This window comes from Vicia villosa, linkage group LG3 (genome assembly GCF_029867415.1).
Source record: "Vicia villosa cultivar HV-30 ecotype Madison, WI linkage group LG3, Vvil1.0, whole genome shotgun sequence".
In the NCBI taxonomy this organism is placed as follows: domain Eukaryota; kingdom Viridiplantae; phylum Streptophyta; class Magnoliopsida; order Fabales; family Fabaceae; genus Vicia; species Vicia villosa.
The window spans coordinates 201,840,102-201,851,468 of record NC_081182.1 but is presented as its reverse complement, the minus strand read 5'-3'; positions in this window follow the sequence as shown (position 1 = coordinate 201,851,468).

Sequence of the window (11,367 nt, the reverse complement as noted above, 5' to 3'; positions counted from 1 at the left end):
TCAAAAAATTCATGAATAGCTGCCACTACATCAGTTTTGATAATCTTCCAACTTGTCTTGTAGAACTTAGCAACATAGCCATCATAACCTGGACTTTTAAGGTCACCAATACCCTTTAGAGCAGTTTCAATTTCCTGTATGGAGATTTCCCCTTGAAGGAAGGACCTCTGCTCCCAAGTAAGTTGTTTTCCTGCTCTCATAGCTTGAATATCTATATGAGTATGAATGTGGCTGTCAGACCCCATTAAACCTCCATAGAAATCCATAACTTCCCTTTCAATATCCTCTTGCTTAGTGATCACAGTCCCATCAGCCTTTTTAAGCATAGCAATACTTTTCCTCTTTTGTTTAGATTTCAGCATAGCATAGAAAAAAGCACTATTTTCATCACCTTTTCTCAACCAGTCTACCTTAGTTTGTTGTCTCAATCTGGATTCCTCCATATTGTTCCATTTAATCAAGTCTTCAGTAATCCTCTTTATTTTCTCAATCAAAAAACCATCCTGTCTGTTGTCCCTGAGACTGTTTTGAGCATCCAGTAAGTCCCCTCTGAATTTTTCTATGTTCCTTCTGATGTCATTCTTAGGCTTGTGCAGACATCTAAGATCTCTTTGTAGCCTTTGCAGTTTATACCATAAGATACACATAGGCCTACCCCTTGCAGGTTTAAGCCAGCTATTCCTCACAGTAGAGTCATACTCATCAAGTTCAGTCAGATGGTTGCTGAATCTAAACACCCTAGGAATGGCTCTAACCTTAGGGATAGTTATGTGGAGTAGAGCATGGTCAGAGATACTAGGAGGGTGGATATGTAACACAGCATTATCATTCTCTTGAAACCAGTTGACATTAGCTAACACCCTATCTATTCTTGAGTAAATGGGATTATGGCTCTGCTTATTAGACCAAGTAAAGAATTCCCCAATACTGTCCATTTCCCCTAGCCCAGTCTTATCCAACAACTTATGAAGATCTTCATATTCCTTTTCAGTGACAGGATTACCTCCTTCTCTATCTCTAGAGGTTAAGACATTGTTAAAGTCTCCTAGAACACACCAAGCACCCTGTTGAGAGTTGGATAGCATGTCTAAGTTATTCCAAAGGCCTCTTCTATTCTCCAACTGATTATGAGCATAGACTGCAGTCAACCAGTATTTAAAAACACCATCAGTACCATACACACCACAGTGGATATATTGACTATTGCTACTAATGACTCTGAGATCAATGTTATTGTCATTCCAGTTAATCCATATCCTGCCATTGCTATGAGATGAATAGTTGTCAACATAACTACCAGGGAGGTTAAGTTTATTTCTAATCTTCTCAGCATTGTTTCCTTTTATTCTAGTTTCAACGAGAATACTAATGTCTGGCTTTAGCTCATGGAGACGGGAGCTAATCTCCTTCAACTTGCCAGAATTATTCATCCCCCTTGTGTTCCAAGATACAATCATAATGTGCTGTCTATGGTGACTAGGGGCTCATTCAATCTCCCTAGAACACCAAAACCATTATCACATGTTATATCAATATTGGAGTCAGGATAGGTGATTTTTTTCTTACCTCTATCTCCATTAGACTTAGCCACAGTTGTCCATTTCTGCTCCTCAACCTGTGTGCTCTCCACATTAGTAGGAGTAGAAGTAAGCTGTTCTTGTTCCTTAGTCTCAGGTGGGGGTTTAGGCCTCCAAACTTTCTTCTGAACCTCAGCTCCACACTGATGACCAACCTTCTGACATTTATCACAGAATTTTGGACGCCATTCATATTCAACGGGCTGCTTCAGTTTCCTTCCTTCGAGATCCTTAATGGTTATTTCATCAATCAGCTTCCTGGTAATGTCAAATTCCACTAAGATCCTGGCATATGAGACACGTAACTTGTGTGCTGTACATTCATCTGTCATAAGAGGAACCCCAAGTAGACTACCTATCTTATTCAAGCATCGTGCTCCCCATAAATGGAGAGGGAGCTTCGGAAGTTTGATCCAAATTGGGAGTGTTCTGAGTAAATCCTCTTTAACATTGTAGTCTGGTCGCCATTCTTTGATAATGAGGGGTATGTTTCTCAGAGTATATGGTCCTTTCATCATAACAGCATCCATATCATCGTGACTTTTGAATCGAAGCAAGAAATACCCATCTTCATGGTAGTACATTTCTGGGAGCGTGACATAGTTCCAGGTCTTCGCCATGAAGTTCTTTATCATATTCATGCTTAGGTCTTCACCCAATCCATATAGCACAAGAGTGTTTTCCCAAAATCGAAGCTCTGAGGAAACATCTTCTTCTTCAATTTCAACATCAAATTCACCATCAATGCTATGTGGAACAACATATGCCATAGCCATACCTTTATTTGGATTACGATTCTCGTTGAGAATGTCAACCCACAACTTAGGTGATTCATTCTTCGCAGCTAGGGTTTCTGTTTCCGGACCTTTCACAATAGTCTCAGTGTTCGTAACATCTTCAGTGCGTGGGGGAGTAACTACCACCGGTTGGCTCGCCGGTGTGGCAGGGATTCGTGGTGACGGCGGTACCGCAATCTTCGGACGCCCCCGTCCCCGGACCTTTCACAATATGATATTTTTTATTAATCATATTGTTTGTCATTTATAAAATTTAAAATTTAAACTGCACAAGTTCATCAATAATCAATATATATTTATCTATATATAATATAATATAATTGAAATATTACTATTAAAACTTTAATGTGTCAATTCTATCCAAATAGAAAATAATATATTACGGATACACACGAGTAATTATATGGTACGCGCATATGATACTGATATTAACACATTTAATTAAATGTTGAATAATAACGAGAATAAGTTTACAATTGATTTAAATAGTTTTATAAATAATTCTAAAACAAAAATATTGATGAAAACATGAAGTTAATGATCGAAATATTAAATATTAACGGGAAAATAATATTTATTGATCAAAATATTTAATATTAAAACAAATGAGCGTACTACACTGGTCCCAGTGCGAATGAACATGTATCCTGTTAATATTCAAAATATTGAATATTAACTGGAGCAAAGAGTTATTGATTAAAATATTGAATATTAACGGGAGCACGAAGTTACTGATCAAAATTTTGAATATTATCGGAAACATTAAGTTACTGATCAAAATTTTGAATATTAACGGGAACACGAAGTTACTAATCAAAATAATAAATATTAACGGAAATACGGGGTTATTGACAAAATATTGAATATTAACGAGAACACGAAGTTACTGATAATTTTTTTTAATATCAACAGAAACATTAACTTACTGATAAATTTTTTCAATATTAACGGGAACACGGAGTTACTGATCAAAATAATGAATATTAACGGGAACATGCGTTACTGATAAAAATATTGAATTTTAATGGGAACAAATTTGAAATACGTTGAAAGTAAATGTGACTAAGTTTATTGCATTGTACAATCGACATTGTGTATTCTTTATTGGAAACATTAAGTTACTGATCCAATTTTTGAATATTAACGGGAACACAAAGTTATTGATCAAAATAATAAATATTAACGGAAAAACGGAGTTACTAATCAAAATAAAGAATATTAACGAGAACATGAAGTTACTGATAAAAATATTGAATATTAACGGGAACAAGTTTGGAATATTAACGGGAATACGAAGTTACTGAGCATAATAATGAATATTAACGGGAACATGAAGATACTAATCAAAATATTGAATATTAACGGGAACATGAAATTATTGGATAAAATATTCAATATTAACGAGAACATGAATTATTGATAAATATATTAAATATTTACGGGAACATGAAGTTACTGATCGAAATATTGAATATTAACGAGAAAATAATTTTTATTGATGAAAATATCCCAAACTTTGCCCCAACCTATTAAAAAGAAATTTCTATATTTTACCCATCTGGTTTTATGACATTTAACTCTAGAATAATATATATTGAACAAAATAACACGTTAAATAATATATATTGAACAAAATAACACGGCCACAACGGATACCCGTGCAGACGCACGGGTATCACGCTAGTTTAATTAGTATTTAAAGAAAAAAATAGTTGATGACTTATATCGACTTTATTAAAAAATTCAAAAGTCTTAATATTATATAAGAATCATTATAACATTAATTATAATTGGCATAAAATCTGGAATCAATCTGCTTAACATTTGTATTAATTATAATTTTAAATTTGTATTTTATAGAGTGAAGACTCATTTTGGTCCCTCACAAAAATCACACAACCCAAATTAGTCCCTCTTAAAAAAAAAGACTCGATTTAATCCCTTACAAAATTTAACCGGACCATATTAGTCCTTATTTTAATATTTTTACCAAATCGATTTTTTTCATACTTTTAAACCATGACTGGACTGCCACGTTGGCTTTTATTTTTTATTTTTCATTTTTTAATACCAAATTAATTTTTAATTATAATTTCATTTTTAAACAATTCTGAATTAATAATATCAAGAAAGCTAAAATTGTTTTTTATATGGAATTGAACCTACTTTAACCAATATCTTAAGTCCTTACCACTAGTCTAATGTATATTTATGACAAATCATTCTTATAATTTTTAAAAATATTAAATAATACGGAATTTAAAACAAAAACAAAAAAGTTAAAATTTGTACCAACGGAGTCTCAAATTCAAATCCGTTCAAGTTAAATGATAGTCACTTTACAACTAGACAAGTCAATTTACATTGTTAATATTATTAATAATGAATACTTAAGTTAATAATTCATAAAAAATATTTACTTATTTCAAATAACAAAAAAATAAATATTTACTAATTTTAAATAATACAAAACTTTAAAAATAAAATTAATAAAATATAAATCCTAAATAAAATTAATCAAATAAAATAAACAAATAAATATTTAATTGAATTACTATTAAATTAATTGATTATTGTTTAGTTTGTATTAACTAAATAATTTTAAAAATTACTTGATTATTTAATTTAAATTTATTAAATATTTTATTAATTAGTTGAATTACTATTAAATTAATTAATTATTATTTAATTTGAATTGATTTGAAATAAATAAATATTTATTTGTGTTTTATTTAATTTCAATTACATATAATTTAGAGTGAAGACCCATTTTGGTCCCTCACAAATATTACACGAGTCAAATTAGTCCCTCACACAAAAATTGACTCAACTTAATCATTTACAAAATTTAACCGGATCATATTAGTCCTTCTGCTAATATTTTTCTCAAATTCATTTTTTCCTACTTCAAAACCGGTTCTTTTCATACTTTAAAACCGTGACTGGACTGACATATTGAATTTTTTTTAATTTTTTATTTTTTAAATACTAAATTAATTTTTATTTTTAATTTCATTTTTAAACAGTTATCAATGAATAATATCAAAAAAGCTAAAATTATTTCTTATAAAGTAACTTTTAACAAATTCTATACATAATTCTTTACCAATGAGGTCTCAATTCCAAGTCACTTCAAGTTAAATGATTTTCACTTTATAACTAGACAAATCAATTTCTATCGTTAATAAAGTGACTATCAAATTCCTGGTATTATCGTTCCTCCTGACGATCTTCTCCGATTATGTCCTTCTATTTCTCAGCTGGCAGCTAATATAACTGTTAACCAACAGGGAAATGACAAGCTGATCTGGAAACCATCCACCAATGGTTTGTTATCGATTAAAGACGCGTACAAATTCTGTTCGGCCCCTGTGATCTGAGTATGGGGAAATCAGGTTTGGAGTAATGTCATTCCTCCTTCAAAATCCTTCCTGTTTTGGAGATTAGCTCAGGGGAGGCTGCCCACGGATGAGAATTTGCTGCTGCGTGACCAGGTTTTCCCGTCGGTATGTAATCTTTGTTTCAGCAGTTCGGAGTCTTCGCAACACCTTTTTTTTAACTGCCCTTATGCTGAGAATATTTGGAATTGGATCTGTAATATGTTGGAGCTAGGTCAGTCCATTACTTGTTTGGGGGATTGCATCTCTATTTTGGATGGTGGCTTCTCAGAGCAATGTCGGATAGTGGTTAAAGCAGCGGTAATTAACGTTGTCGCTTGTATTTGGTATGCTCGAAATTAGGCAAGGTTTAAGGATACTCATGTTCATTGGAAATCTAGTTGTTCGACTGTTCATTCTCTTACTTCTTTGTCGGGTAATCTTACTTCTAAGAGAGCGAATGCTTCTATTTCGGATTTTGTACTTCTAAAGAAGTTTCAAGTATTGCTGCACCCTCCTCGTCCTACTTCTGTTCAGGAAATTTTATGGTCTCCCCCTCTTTTTGGCTGGACAAAGGTGAATGTTGATGGGGCTGCCGGCGGATTGCCATCGATGGCTGCGTGTGGCGGCATTTTTCAGAATTGGAAAGGGGAGCACCTTGGTAGTTTTAGCTGCTGCTTAGGTGAAGGAAATGCTTTATTTGCGGAGTTCATGGGGGCTATTCTGGCTATGGAGACAGCTTTTAGCAAAAATTGGACTAATTTGTGGCTGGAGTCTGATTCCTTGTTGGTGGTCTCTGCTTTCCGTAACTCTTCGGTGGTTCCGTGGTTGATTAGAAGTAGATGGGATAATTCTTTGCTCAAAATGAGAAACTTTAATTTTTTTGCCACTCATATTTTTAGGGAAGGTAACCACTGTGCTGACTCTTTAGCTAATTTAGGTTTTAGTGTTCCCAATTTTACTTGGTGGAATGATATTCCTTCTGAAGTTCAGTTGTTTTTTAACAGGAATTTGATAGGTTCTCCTTATTATAGAATTAGATAGGTTTGAGGTCTCTATAGCATTAGATAGGTTTGAGGTCAGGTGTTGCCCCCCTCATTTTTGTACCTATATTTCTCTTTTATATCATGGGTTTATGCCCCTTTTTTCTTAAAAAAAAAAAGTGACTATCATTTACAACTAGAAAAATCAATTTCTATTGTTAGTAAAGTGACTATTATTTACAACAAGACAAATCAATTTTTATTTTTAATAAAGTGACTATCATTTACAAATCAATTTCTATTGTTAGTAAAGTGACTATCATTTACAACTATATAAATCAATTTCTATTGTTAATAAAGTGATTATCATTTACAACTAGACAAATCAATTTCCACGGTTAGTAAAGTGGTTATCAATAACAACTAGAGACAAATCAATTTCTATTGTTAGTAAAGTGACTATCATTTACAAATAGACAAATCAATTGTTATTGTATTAAATTGACTGTCATTTAATCTGAAGAGACTTAGGTTCGAAACCATATTGATACAAATTTTGTTATTTTAAATTTGGAATTGTTTAAGATTAACCACATGAGCCTGAGTTCAACTCCTTATAAGAAATAATTTTGGCTTTTTTATATTATTTATTTATAATTGTTTAAAAATGAAATTAAAATTAAAAATCAATTTATTATTTAAAAAATAAAAAATAAATAAAATTCAACATGGCAGTCCAGTCGTGGTTTAAAACTATGAAAAAACCAGTTTAAAAAAATATTAACAGAAGGACTAGTATGATCCGGTTAAATTTTATAAGGGATTAAATTAAGTCTATTTTATTGTGAAGGACTAATTTGACTCGTGTAATATTTGTGAGGGACTAAAATGGGTCTTCACTCTATAATTTAATTTATTTCTAATTGATTAAATATATTGAGGTTTTATATTTAATAAATTTTATTTTTAAATTGGTGTATTATTTGAAATTAGTAAATCAAAGAGGTTCCAAATCCCATTGATATAAATTTTATAATTTTTGTTTTAAATTCATAATTATTTAATATTATAAAAAATCTTGAAAATTATTTTTCATGAATGCATACTGGCTTAGTGGTAAAGACTTAAGATATTGTTTAATAGTATTGGGTTCGATTCCTTATAAAAAACAATTTTGCCTTTTCGATATTATTAAATCAGAATTGTTTAAAAATGAAATTATAATTAAAAATTAATTTAGTATTTAAAAAATAAAAAATAAAAACTAAAAGCCTACGTGGCAGTCTAGTCACAGTTTAAAAGTATGAAAAAAACCAATTTGGTAAAAATATTAACATAAGAACTAATATGGTCCGGTTAAATTTTGTAAGAGATTAAATCGAGACATTTTTTTTGTGAGGGACTAATTTCAATTGCGTGATTTTTGTGAGGGACCAAAATGGATCTTCACTCTATTTTATATTACCTTACAATTGGTTACAATCAAACAATCTTAACATTCAAAATCTCAAAACCAAAAGTGATATCCTCTATGTCTATGGGGACATTTGTTACTTCTATTTATTCTGCTATAAGAACATGTGTGTTTACGGATCATATAATTATTTAATTTAATCATTTAAAAAAAAATTATAACTACACAAATAATAAGTCTAAAAAATAACAAAGATTTAAACCAAATAATAATTAATAATATCAAAATAATTAAAATTATAAACTACAACTTCGACAGATTTTGTATGCAAAATTAATTTAATAGTTTATAATGGTTTGAAAGGTTGAATATTACCCTCCCAATGACGATTTTATTCTTAACTATTAAAACAGTATAACATGATAACAGTGAAATCATAATTAAATATACATTTATTTTTAATATTGACGTTAATCATAATAGTTGCAAAACATTAATTGATAATTGTATTTTCAAGAAATCATTACTGATGAGCCATCTAATTCTCCATCTCTAACCTAACCTCTTTGTTTTCTTCATCACCATCTTCATAATTTTCAATTCAACAATCTCCCCAAAATTTATTAACTTCATTCTCAATAACTTGACACTATCAAAACTAACTTGTTTGAGCACTAAAATAAAACATAATAAATTTTTATATTTTAAAAAAAAGTATGTGTTCATATTTTCAATACAGTAAATAGAAGACAAAATTTCTTTTTTTATCTCATTCAAATTCCATTCAATTCAATATCAATTCTACATTTTTCTATTTATCATAGAAATAAAGTCCCTATTACACAACATAATTATACAAAAATTAAGAACAATTATCTTTTATATACATTAACATCTAAATTGTTTGTCAATTTGATCAATAAATTGCTAAAAAGCATAAAGAAAAAAAATCATAACTAAAGTATTAAACTCCTCAAAATAAAATTCATCTAAAATTAAATAGTGTAACAATATAAAATCTAAAGGTTAAACCATTTTGCACAAAGGATCTTGGAATATTTGAGCAGCCTTCAAATTCAAATTTGTCTCAAAATCCTTTCTTTGTCGTATCTTTCAACCGTGTAACATCAAAAGAATATGCAACCAAAGAAGCAAAATGCAGAATTCAACAAACACAACCATAATCAAAAGCACCACCTCTTACTATTGAAGAAGAATATGTAAAAGAAGTTCTATCTGAAACCGAAACACCCATTTCGAAGGCACAAAAAGTTTCAATTTTGACAACAGAAACAAAGACTCAAATGCAAAGTATGAAAATTGAAAAACAACCCATCACGAACAAAGAATTGGAGGAACCCATGGATCTAAGTATTCTTATGCAATTAACATTTGCTAATTACATACAACAAATATTGAAGTGAAAAATTAGCAACAAGAAGAAGAACGATCAAACAAACAATCAAAACATCAATACGAAAAGAAAGATGGAAGGAACCCATTTTGAAGATGATGATGAAAAGGAAACTATTTTGCAGAGGATGGTAGAAGATGGAACGAAAGGCAACCAAACGAAATCACAAATGAAATCAGCCATTTGGTTAAATAAATGGTAGAATTTGGTTTGAATGAATGAATATAAGATGAATGACAAAGGTCTCTTGTCTTCTTCCAATACCTAATTCCCTTCAAAAGAGAAAGAAATGCGTTGAAATAAGAGCACAGAGAAGAGAGGGTTTTTGGTTTTAGGGTTTGGAAGGTTTTTTTAGCGTGTGAATGTTTGGATAGAAAATTTGATGTTGTTGCTTATTTATTTGTAAATGCTTGGAATACAGAAAGTCAAGTTTTATTGAAGCGCGATATTATACATATTCCAATAAAAATTCAAATGCTTGGAATGACTGCAGCGTGTCCAATAAGAAGATAGATTTTAATTAATTAGGGTTAAAGGAAATTAAATAGGTTTAGATGTGTAATTACGTTTAGGGGTATGAAAAACTTCCTCAAAATTATTTTGATTAGGATAACTAAGGAAATTTGGTGGTGATTACTTTTTATATATTAAAGTAGATAAATTATTTAAAAGTTATTTTTCCCAATCTTATTTAAAACTTTTTTCTTATATAAATTTTTTCTTATATAAATTTTTTCTTACAAACCTCGAAGCAAAGACAATAAAAGATCAAAAGATTAAATGACACTTGATTTTATTAATATTTTATTTCATTCTAAGTGTTTGGGATTGTCGGTAAAATTCCAAAGATAAATGTGTAGCGATGCATTCGATGCAGAACATGTAAATCACCTCTTTTCATTAAAAATACAATTTTTCACGCGAATGACATGCTAACCATCTAAATTGATATAAAGGATGACCTCAAGTCACGTTTCACACGCATTTAGTTGTCAATCATTTTTCATATTTAAAGAAAAAGTGTGTCACTTCATATGTATTCAAATCCTCTCATTCTCATTCGAACATAATTTTTCACAGTCATAGTGACTTGTGCATTGAAAGGCTAAGTTTACAAGTCAACTCCCTACTCCATCGCGTAAGACGCTCACAACAACCGCAACAAGCTATGCATTCTCAATTTTAAATCCACTTAGTTCTTCCATAGAATATTGACTCCGTATGTGGGAATCGACTTCTAATTCCTACAAACATCTTTTCTAATCCACTTAGTTCTTATTCCTTTGCAATTCCCCTCACAAGCCCCTTGACTAAATGATCTCGAAACAATGGAAAATCTTTTAATTTTTCTTCCCTTTTCAAACGACGAAATAAACGTCTTTGATAACTTATAGCTCAAATAAAGAGGGCAAATTTTGGGGTGGAACACAAGGTCGAACCATGCCACCATGACAAGCAACATTCGAATGGACATATGCTTCACAATAGGAGAAAACACATCATTGAAGTTGACACCTTCTTTCTGAGTGAAACCCCTTGCGACCAACCTTGCCTTGTATCTTTTTGATGTCACTCCTTTGATTCCTTCCTTAACTTTGAAAATCCATTTACAGCTGACTAACCTTGCCCCAGCAGGTTTCTTGATCAGTTCCCAAGTATGATTATCATGAAGAGATTTCATCTCATCATCCATGGCCTTCAGCCATTCAGTCTTATTTTGACTTCTCATAACTTCCTTATAATCTCTAGGTTCATCATCAAGAATCTCACTGGCAGAGATTAATGCATAAGCTATAAGATCTGCA